Consider the following 14,227-nt stretch of genomic DNA (forward strand, 5'->3'; position numbering starts at 1 on the left):
CTACTTTATATGTGGGATGCCTACCATAGCATGGCTTGCCAAGCAGTGCCATGTCCACACCCAGGATCCGAACCAGCGAACCCTGGGCCGCTGAACTTAACCACTGTGCCACCGGGCCGGCCCCTCTGCTAATTTACTCTTACTAATCATTAATTTTGTATAACTTTGGTTTTTTGCTGCATAAATTCAATCAAATCCAAAATGATTTGCTTTTGCCATGATTTATGCTGTCTCTTAAATAAACTCTAGATTATATCCTCCCGTAGGTATTTTTTTCTTCAGTCAGTGTCTTCATGATTCCTTAATTTTTACCCTAAAACTATCATTGGTTGGTGAATGGATCACTAAACCTGGGGCAGGGTGACTCTCAAGGCACCACACAGTTATCAACGTGGTAGGGAACAGTTTAGGGGAAGCCCGAAGTTTTATTTTAACGTAGTACACAGAGAAAAGAAAATCCACCTGTTTCCTTCATGATGTGGTGAGGCAGAGCTACAGAACTATGGTGACAGAGGAAACCCGAGGCTCTAGGAAAGAGGCCTTCCATTAGAAAATCACGATCACACCCACACTTAGAGGAAAAGTGACGCTGGCTGGCTCAAACCTTCTGGAAAGAGGACGAAAAAGCCCACCGTATCCTTTGTTCAGCCTTAAATCTTGCATATGCTTCAGCATCCCAGAGCTTGATTGGCTCATATGTTTCTTACACCATGTTTATACTGAAAACCTTTCTGGACACAGATGACATAACTCTTTTAGAAAGCAGTACGGTAGCTGTACAGAACCAGATAAGTGGCAAATCCTTGGGCCCAGAGACCCCACTGCCAGAAATTTATCCTAAGAACAAAACTTCCCAAAAGCTATATGCAAAAGTATATAGTATTATTAAAAGAACACAAAAGAGAGAGAGACACAAACAAAAAGAATCTAAATATCCAAGAAGAGGGAATGGTTAAATAATTGATAGACTATTATGCAGTCATTAAAAACTCTACTTATGAAATCTACAGAGAAACACAGAAAATTACTTATACTATTAAGTTAAAAAAAAAAACAAAAATGTTGTCAGACTATGATTATAACAATGTAAAACTAAGTATGCATTTGATCCAAGATTAAAAGAAAGAGAAAAATAATTACATGGGATGGTGAGATTACTGGTGGGTTATTTTTAAAACTTTTTGTGCCGATAGATTGCTTTTATAATTTTAAAATGGGAAAATAAAGAAAAAAACTCACTTAGAACCACAGGGGAGCAGGTGGCATGGCAGAGGTGTATCTGTTACCACCCCACGGGATCAACAGCTTTACAGGTTTGGTTTCTTGCCCTCCTCCCAACCCACAACAAAACACATCTGCCTGCTTCAGAGTTTTCACAGAAAATGAAAAATACCCCCCACTGGGAAGATAGCTCATTATGGTAGATAATGATGAAGTGAAATACCAATTATCTAAACTAAATGTGGGTTGGCAGAATATCTCACTGAAATGAGATGTAAAGTTTCAGGACAACAAATGACATTGTCTCCTGAAACACGAAGTATTGGAGCCCATGAACAAGGGGAATATACAGGACATCCGTGGAAGCACTCAGCATCCCCACGCCAAGCCATCGCTGGCTAATATGCAGGCTGATCCTCACTACATGGAAACACCTGTGTGGTATCTCCCCCCTCCCCCGCCCCTTTTCTGTTACTGTCTAGGAAAGAAAGATTGAGGAGAAGGGCAGCATAGGTTGGTCTCTTTAAGGAGCTGGGAAAAGCAGGTGGGGAGGAAGGATAGCAGTTGGTGGTGTGTGCAAGGATTAGTGGGGTGCCTACTACTGTCTAACTCAAGTCACAGGGGCTCGAAGCAGAGAGAGATCACAGCAGAAGAAAGTAATGTTCTCCACACAGAAATCTGAGGGATTGGCTGAGAACGGTCAGAGGAAAGGGGAGGGGTCTCTTGCTAGGAAAATCAGAGCTGGTAAGTGCTGTGGCAGCTCAAGATCAGCAGCAGGAAAAACCTTTATAACCTTTGGATTTAAATACCAAAGATGATGCTTTTAAAAGCCAGATATACAGGCCAGTCCAGTGGCGTAGTGGTTAAGTTCACATGCTCCACTTTGGTGGCCCAAGGTTTGCAGGTTCGGGTCCTAGACGTGGACCTACACACTGCTCATCAAGCCATATTGTGGCAGCATCCCACATACAAAGCAGAGGAAGACTGGCACAGATGTTAGCTCAGTGACAATCTTCCTCAAGCAAAAAAAAGAGGAAGAAGATTGGCAATAGCTCTTAGCTCAGGGCCAATCTTCCTCACCAAAAAAATAAATAAATAAAAAATAAAAACCCAAAGATCAAGTCCTGTTTTCTATTTAGCCCTAGTAAGGACAACCAAAAACAGCAGCAATTGGTAATAGTGAATAAGGGACCCATGGTGTACCTACATGTCTGTATTTCTTTAAACTTTGCTCTAAAGTATGACATTGTTTATAAGTAGAAAATAGAAATTAATCAAAATATGCCCTATTATAAAAGCAACGGAAGAAACTGTAAAGAAAAAGACTACCAATAAAAAGTTCTATTCATCAAAAACCTGCCAGCACAAAGTTAAAAGGCAAACAACAAATCAAAAGGAATATTTGCAACATATGATTATTATCATTAATGTGTTTATTAATATATAAAAGATCCTTACAAAGCAGTAAGTAAAAGACAAGCAACTCATTAGAAAAATTAATGAAAGTGATGAGCAGGCAATTAAAAAAAGAAGAAACAAATGGACAATTAATACATAAAAAAGAGTTGCAAACTCACAGGAGATTAGAGAAATACAAATCAAAATAAGGAGAAACATTTTTGGCTTATCAAACTGACCAAGGTTTTCAAAAAACAATAATCTCCACTGTTGGCAGAGATGTGGCAAAATAAGCATTCTGAAGGTAGTATAAATTGATGCAACCTGTCTAAAGAGCCATTTAGCAATAATATATAAGGTCCAATAATTCCACCTGCAGCAATTCATCCTAAGGAAAGAGAGAGGCACATGATAAAGACACTCATTACAGAATTATTTATAACAAAATTACAACAAAAAATGAGACAATCTCAAGTTCCAATAAGTGGAAACTGCTTCAATAAATTACGGTATATCAACACAATTAAAAACTAGGCATCATTAGAGATCAATACATAAGACTGTGAGAAATACTCCCAATATAAAATGATAAAAAAAGGATACTGAAGTATATATACAGTACAATCTCTATTTAAAACAATTTTAAAATATATACAGTTTTTATGAAAAAGGCTAGAAGAATATCCAAAATGTGAAAAATATCTCAACAAATGATGGAATTCTTTTCTTTCTTTTATTTATCTGCATTTTCAAATCATTTATTCAAACTATTTATTTCAAATTGTATTGCTTATGTAATTTTATTAAATTATATTTTTAATATACAAAAGAAGAAGAAATTAGGCAGGCCAAAAGACTTGAGGTGCTTCTTACAGAGAACTCCAAAAACCATTAATACAAAATTCTTAAAGCACATCTGGCCTGACTCTGCAGGAGACTGCCAGCTAGAAAATCAGTGGAGTAACCTAATTAAAATAAAAGGTGTAGTCACAATAAAAAGCTTCCACATACAAGAGCGTCTGTAACCTGTTGCACACAGCACGCCCAAGTCGGGCCGGGAAAACCACAGACAGCTGCCTGTCGTGCCGGGGGCAGCACTCAGGGCCCAGGGCCTGGTGACAAGCCCCGCCCGATGTCCAGGGCTGACCCGGGCAGAGCTCCTCCCGAAGCCTCTGAACAAGCCAGGTCCAGGCATGGCAAGCTCACCGAGTGATCCAGAGCGGCCCAGTCAGCAGGCAGAGCAGGCTCCCCAGTTCTCTGGGACCTAGACTGAGAGCCGGTCTCACTCAAAGGGAAGACAGCGGAACCACGCTGCAATACGGGCAACCCCCCTTGCAGTCAAGAACAACCCCGGGACCGGCAGACTGACACCATATCCTCTCTCAGGATAAGTTTCTACTCAGGGAAGATCTGGAAACTGGAAAAAAGTGAACAGAAGTTCCCATTTTTTATTACAGGGTCTACTTAGTTGCCCAGGAAATTTTACCAAACACTTGAGTAAACCTATCAACTGGGTGCGGGGGAGGGAACACCTTAACTTTGAAAGGGCCTCATCAGGCCTAATTAGCCTATCAGAATTCTTTGAGGAGGTAAAAACAGTACGATTATGGCAGAACTAGTAGCCAGAACTTCTATAGACTTTAAATGCCAAAATTCCACCAAAAAACAACAACAAAGAACTGAATTCCACAGAACTTGGGTGAATGTATGTTGTGTGTGTGTGTGTGTGATTGTGTGTGTGAATGTGACTGTCATTTATTGGAAACCATGAATAGTAGAGTTTTGGGGGATTTCTTGTTTTTTTGGGTTTTTTTAAAGATTTTATTCTTCCTTCTTCTCCCCAAAGCCCCCTGGTACATAGTTGTGTGTTTTAGTTGTGAGTCCTTCTAGTTGTGGCATGTGGGACGCCACCTCAAGGTGGCCTGATGAGCAGTGCCACGTCCACACCCAGGGTTCGAACCAGTGAAACCCTGGGCTGCTGAAGCGGAGCACGTGAACTTAACCACTTGGCCACCAGGCCAGCCTGTTTTTGGTTTTTTTGCTTGAGGAAGATTCGTCCTGAGCTAACATCTGTGCCAATCTTCCTCTATTTTATATGTGGGTTGCTGCCATAGCGTGGCCACCACCGAGTGGTATAGGTCTGCGCCCTGGAACCAAACCCAGGCTGCTGAAGCAGAGTGCACCAAACTTAACCCCTGGGCCGCAGGGCTGGCCCAGCAGCAGAGTTTTTAACACACTGATCATTTCTGGACTGGAGCTTAACGCTTTCATAAATTACCTAGAATGGCAGTTCCCAACCCACAGGGGATCCAACTTCATATCCACATGTGTTCCCAGTGACCAGCCATTAAAAATACCACTACTGGTCTATACAGAAATTAGTATATAATAATGTACACCTGAAATTACACAATGTTATAAGCCAATATAACCTCAAAAAAATAATTAAATTTTTAAAAAGGGAAAAAATACCACTACTGAATGAGGAAGGCCCATGAAAAGTATTAATTCAAAAAGGGGGTCTCACACTCAAAACTGCTTCAGGAGCCAGTGATCCAGCAGAACATTAGGCTGTAAGCTTATGAGGGAAGAGGCTTATGCGTCTCGTTCATCACTGTACTCTCCATTAGGTACTCAATAAATATTTGTTGAAGCAATAAACTGAAACCTTCAAGACTGCAAATGGCCTTAAAGCTGTTCCAGAAATCAAAATGAGGAATTAAAAGACAAGTTCTCAGGAGGCTGCATCAACAGGCGAAATTACAGCAAAGGAGCATCAGCGAAGGCAAATGTGAAGGAACGTTCAGGGAAAAGCAATTCCAATTACACTTTTAGAATAATGGGTTCTAAGCCCAACCGTACAACAAAGAGGCCTCAGCTTAGACTGTCCCCTTAAGGCACCACATCGCATGTTTCATTAGAAAAGGTTCAGAAAACACTGGGCACTGCCAGAAAGGACACTGAAAACAAAATAAAACTTGTGATCCCGCCCATATTCAAAACCACTCAGTGTGTGCACAGCTAGATGTGCTGCAGAACTTAAGAAAGACATGCCAGCGCTGGAGGAGGTCCTGAGGGACAAGACTGAAGTTATAAAGTAGATAGAAGGGCTTTCTAATGAGAACCTAAAAATTAGAACTCTATTTTATTCTGAAGAGACGAAGGTTTAGGGGAAAGAGAGAGCATGATTGGAGTACAGGTTTGTTCATCAAACCTCAAAATACTAGAGCGGAGAGGGCAGCATTTTGAAGTTTGAAATAAAAGACGTAGACAAACAAAAGATGACTTCATCCATTAGTCAGAAAATATACTGAAGATGTTAGAGGTAAAATATATAAATGTACTAATGTCCACATTTATTCAAATCTACAAATTTAAAAGAGGCTCTGAGGAACTAAGAACAAGGAATTATTACTCAATCCATGAGCTTTCTTTCTCTCAGAGTGAAAATCTTTGAATTTCAAATAACATTAAACTTAGTCATCTGTTTTTCCTAACAATGTTAAGTTCAGTAAAGGCAGATTAATAAAAGTTAAGTAACAGGACATCAAAGGGGCAGAGGCACTCACAAGCATTAAGAAAAATCTGACCTCTATTCAGTATATTCTGTTTAATGAGGCAAGAAAGCAAATAACATGCTACAGATTTATAAAACGAAAGTGAAGGCAGCATGACTTAAGGAACACTGGACTATGAGACCACAAAACTAAGCTTCCTTGTATTTGCCATTGTTTGTTGGACAAGGATTAGAAGGAAGCATGTGGAGTGTGTACATTTTACAACCTGTGGGTGAATTCTTCACCTGCTCCCCCACATGACTGAATATGGCTTACATATTGATATTATTGTTACAACGGTTAAGAGTTTAAAAATAGGTAAATGAAAGTTACCCTCAGCTTTCTATTTTAGAAAAAGGAGCATCCCAGGGGACAAGAGAGCAAAGAATAACTCAAGCTGTGTGTGTGTGTGTGTGTGTGAGAGAGAGAGAGACGGAGACAGAGAGACAGAGAATTACTGAGCAGAAGCTCAGACCAGAAGAAACGACGTGAGTTGGTTGCCAGGTAGGGAAACTTCTCCTTCTGGACCAGGAGTGGGAGGTAGGCAAGAGGAAAGAGAATTAGTAAGCAAGCCTGAGAGTCAGCTGCTCCTCCCGTGACCTGCAGGAGCTTTAGTCTGGACTCTGCCTAAAATATCGGTCAGAGAGAGAGACACTGCTTCCATGGGTGGCAGAGAAAGAAGCTCAGTGAAACTTTAGCTGGATCGAAGGAAACAGGAAAGAAAAAAAAAAAGTCGCACATTTCTGGACCCAGACTGAAGCCCCAGACTCGGAATGGTGGAGCTAAAAGACTAAGAAATTGCGAACCACAAGCACTGGCTTTCAAGCCTAGGTTGCCACCAGCTACTCACGTGAAGACCTTGGGCAGGAGGACTCAAGTCCTTGGACAGGCGAGGCTGCAATGGCTGGGCCAATTAATCCAGAGCTATTGGATTGCTACGTAAAACTTAACTCCCGGCATGGAAAAGTAGACTCCCTACCATGTGCACATCGCTGCCCTCCTGAATACGCATCTGAGGCCTGCTTACAGGTCTACGGGACCACAAGTCACAGATGTTCTGAGTCATCTCAGTGGCCAGTATTTCATTCCATGAGGCACCTGGTATTCTAATCATTAGCAAAAAACAGCCCAAAGAGATTCGCAGCAGTTTAAAGAAAGCAGGTGCCCCAAGGGACCCAGACGGAACAACAAAGCTTTTCACTTGTCTTTTCCTCCGTCCAGCCATAGCCCCTCCAAGGCACACTTTTGTTTGCCATGACGGTTGCTGAAAAACACGTACCTGATCACAGAGACGCCCCTGTTCAAAATCCCCATCATCTTCAGGATAGACCTCAAATTCCTCGCTTAGAACGGAGGATCCCCTCCTATCTGGTCTCTGCCCACCTCTCCAGCCACTTCCCAGAGTCCCTTTCATTCACTGCTGGTTCTCCCAGACCTCCTCATGCTGCTGTGTCAGGGCCTGAGCTGTCCCCTGACTAGAGAACACCTGATGCCCCCACTCAGGCACCAAACACAGACCTGCCTGAGAACTCCTCACCCCCAGGTTCTGCTCCAGGTCCCCTCCTTGGGGATGCTTTCTCTGAGCGCTGCAACACCGGTCCTCTGCCCCCCTCCACCATTTTCTCCCGACACCTGGGCCTGCCTGCTGCTACGGCAGCACTTCCCACAGCAGGCGGAGACCACGCGCTCTCTCATCAGTCTGTGAGCCCCTCCAAAGTTGGGGTCATGTCCTTTACCTCTGTTTCCAGGACCTAGTGCACCGGCTCCCAGTGGCAAGTGCGCCACCACCGCTCCCACCCCTCCCAGAACCATTCCTCAACGCTTCTCCAAAGCCTGGTAATGCCCCTGCCTGCCCGGCCCACAGCGCCCTCCACGCCCTTCCACCCCAGCCAAAAATCCCATTTCCCAAGAACAGAATTACACTGCAAGCATTCTAACAAGACTCACAGGATGTCAGAGCTGAAGGGGACCTCAGAAATGATCTGGTCCAGTGGCTTCCAAACGCCCGTCTGCAGACTGCTCGACTGCCTGCAAAAGAACAGCATGGGGAGTGACTCAAAACACAGCCACCCAGGCTCCCACCAGGAAAATTCTGGTTCAATACATCCGGGATGGATCCCTGCAGTTTTTTTAAAGCTTCCCAGTTGATTCCCTGCAATGGTCTAGGCTACCTCTTCATTCGACAAGTGGAGAACTGAGGCTCCGAAAGAAGTTCATTCATCAAACACTGACCAAACACCAAGGCTTGTGCCTGGCACGGAGGAAAACAGGAAGGCCCAGACCTTGCTCCTGAGCATCCCCACACACCACCCACTGCAAACACCCGCAGCCACCCCCCTGTGGGTGCCACTGAAGGCTCATCAAGGGCACGGGATTCCCAGAGGCAAGGACAGGAGCAGGGCTTTCTCTGCCCATCCCCATCAGAAGTCAACGCACAACTCCCAATGCTCCCTCATTTCGCTTCTTCCTCCTCATGGCATAATGCTCTACATTCACCACAGCTATTTCAGCAAAAGGCTCTCCCTTCTGCTATTTCCTGAGCTTTCGATAGGCACTCACCAAATGATTAACTGGTACCCCTTTACTTCTGGACTTGGACAGGCATCTCAAACCCAATTACATCCAAACTCTGACTCCTGATTTCCTCCCACAGTCTTCCTCATTTCAGTGAACGACAACTCCGCCCTCCATGTTGCGCAGCCAGATTTTGGCATCCCTGAGTCCTCTCCTTCCTTCATATCCTTCGTCTAATCCATAAGTAAATCCTGTGAATCTACCCTCAAAATAAACCTAAATCCAACCATTTCTCACCATCTCCAACCATCGTCATCTGTCTCTCCTGGAGTCCCACAAAGGACTGGTCTCCTTGCTTCCACCCTGGCCTCTACTCTTCAACCTCAACACAGCAACACAGCAGCCAGGTGCGCTTTTTTTTTTTTTTTTTTAAGGAAGATTAGCCCTGAGCTAACATCTGCCGCCAATTCTCCTCTTTCTGCTGAGGAAGACTGGCCCTGAGCTAACATCCGTGCCCATTTTCCTCTACTTTATATGTGGGACGCCTACCACAGCATGGCTTGACAAGCAGTGCCACGTCCACACCCGGGTCCAAACCGGCGAACCGGTGCACCCCAGGCCGCCAAAGCAGAACATGCGCGCTTAACCGCTGCGTCACCGGGCCGGCCCCAGGTGCTGCTTTTAAAACATCCATCAGATCTTGTTCCTCCTCTCCTCAAAGCGTTCCAACACCAGCCCATCCCACACAGTGTAAAACCGAGTCTCTACCAAGGCCTGCCTGGCGAAGACTGCCTCCGTCTCCCACACCCGTCCCCGTGGCCAGCCTGCTCCAGGCGTGCCCACACCGCCTCACTGCTCCTCGAGCATGCGGGGCACACTCCTGCTCTGAACCTTGGCATTTACTGTTCCCTCTGCTTGGAACGCTCTTCCCCTCAGATCCCTATGGGCTCACTCTTTGCTTCCTTCATGCCTTTAGTCAAACATGACTTTGTCAGGAGCCTTCTATGATCATTGTATGTAAGACACCAATCGCTGCCCTCACCATCCATCTCTGTCCCTTTACTCTGCTTTATTTTTCTTCACAACCCTTACTACCACCTGACACAGTATATAATTGCTCGTTTCTTTACTGTCGGTTTATATGCCCCAGCATGTTTACTGGAAGGTAATTTGCCATTGGAAAGGAGGAATGACTTGATAGCTCATCTGTCCAGAACTAAGACTAATCAAGGACAGTCACAGATTCCCAAGCACGTTTATTAACAACAAAGCAGCTGGCAAATTCGCACCGTTATTTGTGTTTACCTTTTTTTTTTTAACTTTTTATAAATAGAGAGGCCTTGAGTGGTGATGGAACCTCGCCAGTGGGAAGGGGTCTACCTGAAGTAGCACTTGTCTGTGAATCCTAGGCCCATGCAGGGCTGCTTAAGTTAAATATGTTACCAGTGGAAAGTGCCTACTGGCACTGTCCTCACAATAAAGTCTTCTGTCTTGAAGACGGGATCAGTGCAGCATCAGTGGAGAGAGGTGGCTCTGAGAACCACAGGGAAGAGACGGGCACAGGGGAGTCTGGAGTCTTAAGAAAAGGCGATACAGCCTGGCAAATATGCGAAAAAACATAGAATTATGCACTTTAAATGTGTGAATTGTATGTCGTGAATTATATCTCAATAAAGCTGTTATATTTTTTAAAAGCTAGGAAGAGAGAAAGGGGGCTGGAACTGGAAGGAGGAGACATTGTGCAGGACTGTGCAGCGGACCGAGATAATAGAAGAGGAAACTAGGTACAGGCAACAAAGTCTAAACAGGCTGAGAACTGAGATAGAAACTGATATTTTGTAACCTGTACCCCCTCTGCCTTTCATTACTTGCAAAGAGATCTCAGCACTAACTGGGAACCGCACTTTGTCAGAAGGAAACAGGACCCAGAGACTGAGAAAAAACGGAGGAAGGGCTCCTCTTGTTCACACACCATCCTCGAGGAGGCCCTCCCACCAAACTGTGTAAAAGCATCGTCTCTTGGTAGTAGAGATCCCCAAATTTAAGGAATAAGCCAGCAGCCTCAGACCTGCTGGGAACCAAGCCTCTAGTCCCTGAATAAAAGGGCCCCAGAAAAGAAAAAGCAGCTGCTCCACAAAGTCACTCTTTCCCTGTCTCTGGTACCCCTGTATTTGTGGCTCTGAGTGTGCCACCAGTCTCATCCATCACAGGAGAACTGTAGCACAAAGATGCCAAAATTGAAAGGTTTGCGGGGGCACAGGGGGAAAGGGGATGAGGACACAGGGACATAAGGGATATGCTTTTAGTCTTGAAGTATCTCTGTGGTCTCCTTAGATCACTAAGGAGTTTAGGAGCTCATGAGTCAAAGGCCTGGTAAAGAGTTTCTCTCCCAGGTGCTCTGCTCTCTCACTTCCTTTCTCTCTCTCTCACACACACCTACACACACACACCCCTACACACATGCTCTTCTCCTTTCCCATCCCTCTCCCTCTCACTATTCCTTCCTTCCTTACTCACTCCCTGTTCTCTCCTTTCCCTCTCAACAGAGATCGGGGTGGGCTCCTTCATCACGGCTCAGACCTAAGGACTGTCACCTTCTACAGGAAAGCAGGGCCCCAGCCAAGACAGCTTTTCACCAACCACCCAGTAAGGCAATGGATCCAACATCCAGGTGTCCACGCGTGTGCGCACTGTATATGTCCCTGGTGATCCAAGGGAAGGAGGAATAATGTGTCAGGAGCATCTCTATGTGCCCTCCCATCACCAGACAAAATGGATTATTAAAAGTCTTTATCTTTTTAAGACACATGGTGAAACATTTACAGATAAAATGATGTGATGTCTGGGATTTGCCTCAAAATACCACAGGGCAGCAGGAAGAGAGCAGGGAGGGCGTATATAAGCGAAACAAGATTGGCCATGAATTGATAACTGTTGGAGCTGGGTAAGGAGTACATGGAGGTTTATCATATTATTTCCTCTACATTTGTACATTTCAGGACAACAGGGACCCGATCCTTGGTTAGTGGACTCCACGGATCCAACTAGATTGCCACCAAGGTCACACTCATTAGGAACGCTATTATCAAAAAAAAAAAAAAAAAAAAACCAAGACGAAGAAGAAAAGAACAGGGTTGGTGAGGATGTAGAGAAAGTGGAATCCTTGGCCGTTGCTGGTGAGAATGTAAAATGGTGTAGCCACTACGGAAAACAGTATGGCAGTTCCCCCCAGAAAAAATTAAACATAGAATTACTATATGATCCAGCAATTCCATTTCTGGGCATAGACCCAAAAGAAAGGAAAGCAGGGTCTTGGAGAGGTACTTGTACACCCATGTTCACAGCAGCATTGTTCACAATACCCAAAAGGTGGAAGCAATCCAAGTGTCCATCAATGGAGGAATGGATAACAAAATGTGATACAAACGTGCAATGGAATATTATTCAGCCTTAAAAAGGAATGAAGTTCTGACACAGGCTACAACATAAATGAACCTTGAAGACATTATGCTAAGTGAAATAAGCAAGATACAAAAGGGCAAATGGTGTATGATTCCACTGATATGCAGCACCTGGAGCAGTCAAATTCAGAGAGACAGAAAGCAGAACAATGGTCACCAGGGGCCAGGGGAGGAAAGATGGGGAGTTACTATTCAACGGGGAGAGAGTTTCAGTTTGGAGGATGAAAAGGTTCTGGAGATGGATGGTGGTGACAGTGGTACTGAATAGTACATTCACAAATGGTTAAAATGGTCAATTTTGCTATGTATATTTTACCACAATTTAAAAATAAATAACTACCAGGGAACATAAAAAAATCAGTTGCGTCCAAACTCTTGGTTCCTCAAGGGCAGCTCAGGTCAGCCTAGACATCATACCTCAATGAGGTTCTCAAAACAAGGGTGTGGTGAGCGTGGCTGGGGGTGTGGAGCTGTGGAGAAAGGAACCACTTCTCCCTAGGCACATGGTCTAGTTTCCAAACACCACCTAAAGAGAGAAGAAAAGAAAATCATTTTTAATAGGCCTGAAGGTAAATGTTAAAGATAATAATAATAATAAGCAGATAGGTCAGATCCTGAGAAAAATCTCTAAACATAAATTCAAAGCAGGCCCCACATAGTCAAAGATAGAAATTCCCCAGCTCCAACCCTTCTCCCCGCCCCCATCACACGTGACAGTTCAGAGCACAGACTCTGCTGGGTTCAAACCCCTGTTCCACCCCTCACTAGACCTTGTGACTCTGGGCAGTTTCTTCACCTCTCTGGCTCGGGTTTCCCATCTGTAAAATGGGGCTGTTACAGGGATTAAACGAGTTCCCATTTGTAAAGCTCTTACAGCACTGTCTTAAACAGCACGAAGGCAAGATCTCTGTTTACTTTGTTCCTCATTATATTTCCAGTGCCTAGAATAGTGCCTGGCACATAGCAGGCACTCAAATATTTATTCTAGGAATGAATGCATCTGAAATGTCAATCTCAAAACGTAACTTGTACCAAAAGATGAAAAAGAAGCAGATTATACCGAAATCACTTCGCTGATCTCATCTTGGCAAAAGTCTTTTTAAAAAACAGGCTAGAAGCCTAATGAAACAGAAATCATTTAGAAATAAGTATTTCCAGTCAATTAATCCAATCTAAGTGGGTCTGTGAGTCAAAGACAATTTGTTCTGAGAAATAGACAATACTGTGGAGACAGAAAATGAAGTTGAAAGGTGATGGAACAAACGGATTTCAGATACCGTCCTGGTATACGTGTAGGTTCAGAAGAAAACCCGAGAGCACTGACAGCCACTCTGGGAAGGTGACGGTTTTGGGCAGACCAGGAGGAAGAGACAGGCTCCCGTCCCCAGTTGTGTCTGTGAGTTGTAGGCCTAGTGCAGGATACGCCGGCGCCCCACTACAGACCCCCCAACCTGATGAACCTCAGGGTTCTCCCTCTCCCTTTCTCCCACTTATACCCACCTGCTTCCAAAACTCACTCGAAGCCACCGACAATACTTTAAGCTCTACCAAGTTGGGAGCACTGGAAACCTTTGTTAAGGCAGCCGCACAGCAGCTGGGGAGCACCCTGTCATTGCCAAGTCTCACTGACATCATCTCTTCCATTCCATGTCTCCACCCTATCCTTGCCACATCTTTGCTCCCCCTCTGTGGTCTCCCGCTATTATCATCCTGTATGTCTCCCCAAATAACACTTCCATCAGGTCCCTCACCCTGTTCACAAACCTAAAAATAGCCTCCTATAACCTACCCTATCAGCTCCAGCCCTCAGGCCAGGCTTTTGAGAAGCTCCATAATGGAGGCCTAGACCAAGTCCACTGATTTTATATTTCAGCAGCTGCTTCTTCACCTGCCTCAAAGCACCAAATCACTGCCTTCGCCTTCAACAGCATCAGTAAGAGAAGAGATTGTACAGACTGGAACAGACTAGACCACGTCTCCAGCCTCCATTCCCGCCAAGAGCATCCTCACTCTCTACATCATCCACATCCATTCTCTCCCCCTCCAGCTTCTAGGAACACGGTCCTTTCCCATTCC

The 14,227-nt window shown here is 44.6% G+C and overlaps 1 protein-coding gene across 3 annotated transcripts in view; it reads right to left on the minus strand.

Annotated features, from left to right (window-relative positions):
• The window catches only part of ZNF592 (zinc finger protein 592), a 48,876-nt gene that overhangs the window by 26,011 nt on the left and 8,638 nt on the right, over positions 1-14,227 (minus strand). For 2 of the 3 annotated variants that reach the window (XM_014842623.3, XM_044760871.2), the window contains exons 2-3: positions 12,569-12,677; positions 8,124-8,204 (exon numbers count right to left, since the gene is read on the minus strand). The gene's annotated coding sequence lies outside the window, so the exon portion shown is untranslated. The remainder of the gene's footprint in view (positions 1-8,123; positions 8,205-12,568; positions 12,678-14,227) is intronic. The other variant, XM_070494764.1, reaches the window with a different exon arrangement.

The sequence above is a fragment of the Equus asinus genome, chromosome 2 (assembly GCF_041296235.1).
Source record: "Equus asinus isolate D_3611 breed Donkey chromosome 2, EquAss-T2T_v2, whole genome shotgun sequence".
Taxonomy (NCBI): Eukaryota; Metazoa; Chordata; class Mammalia; order Perissodactyla; family Equidae; genus Equus; species Equus asinus.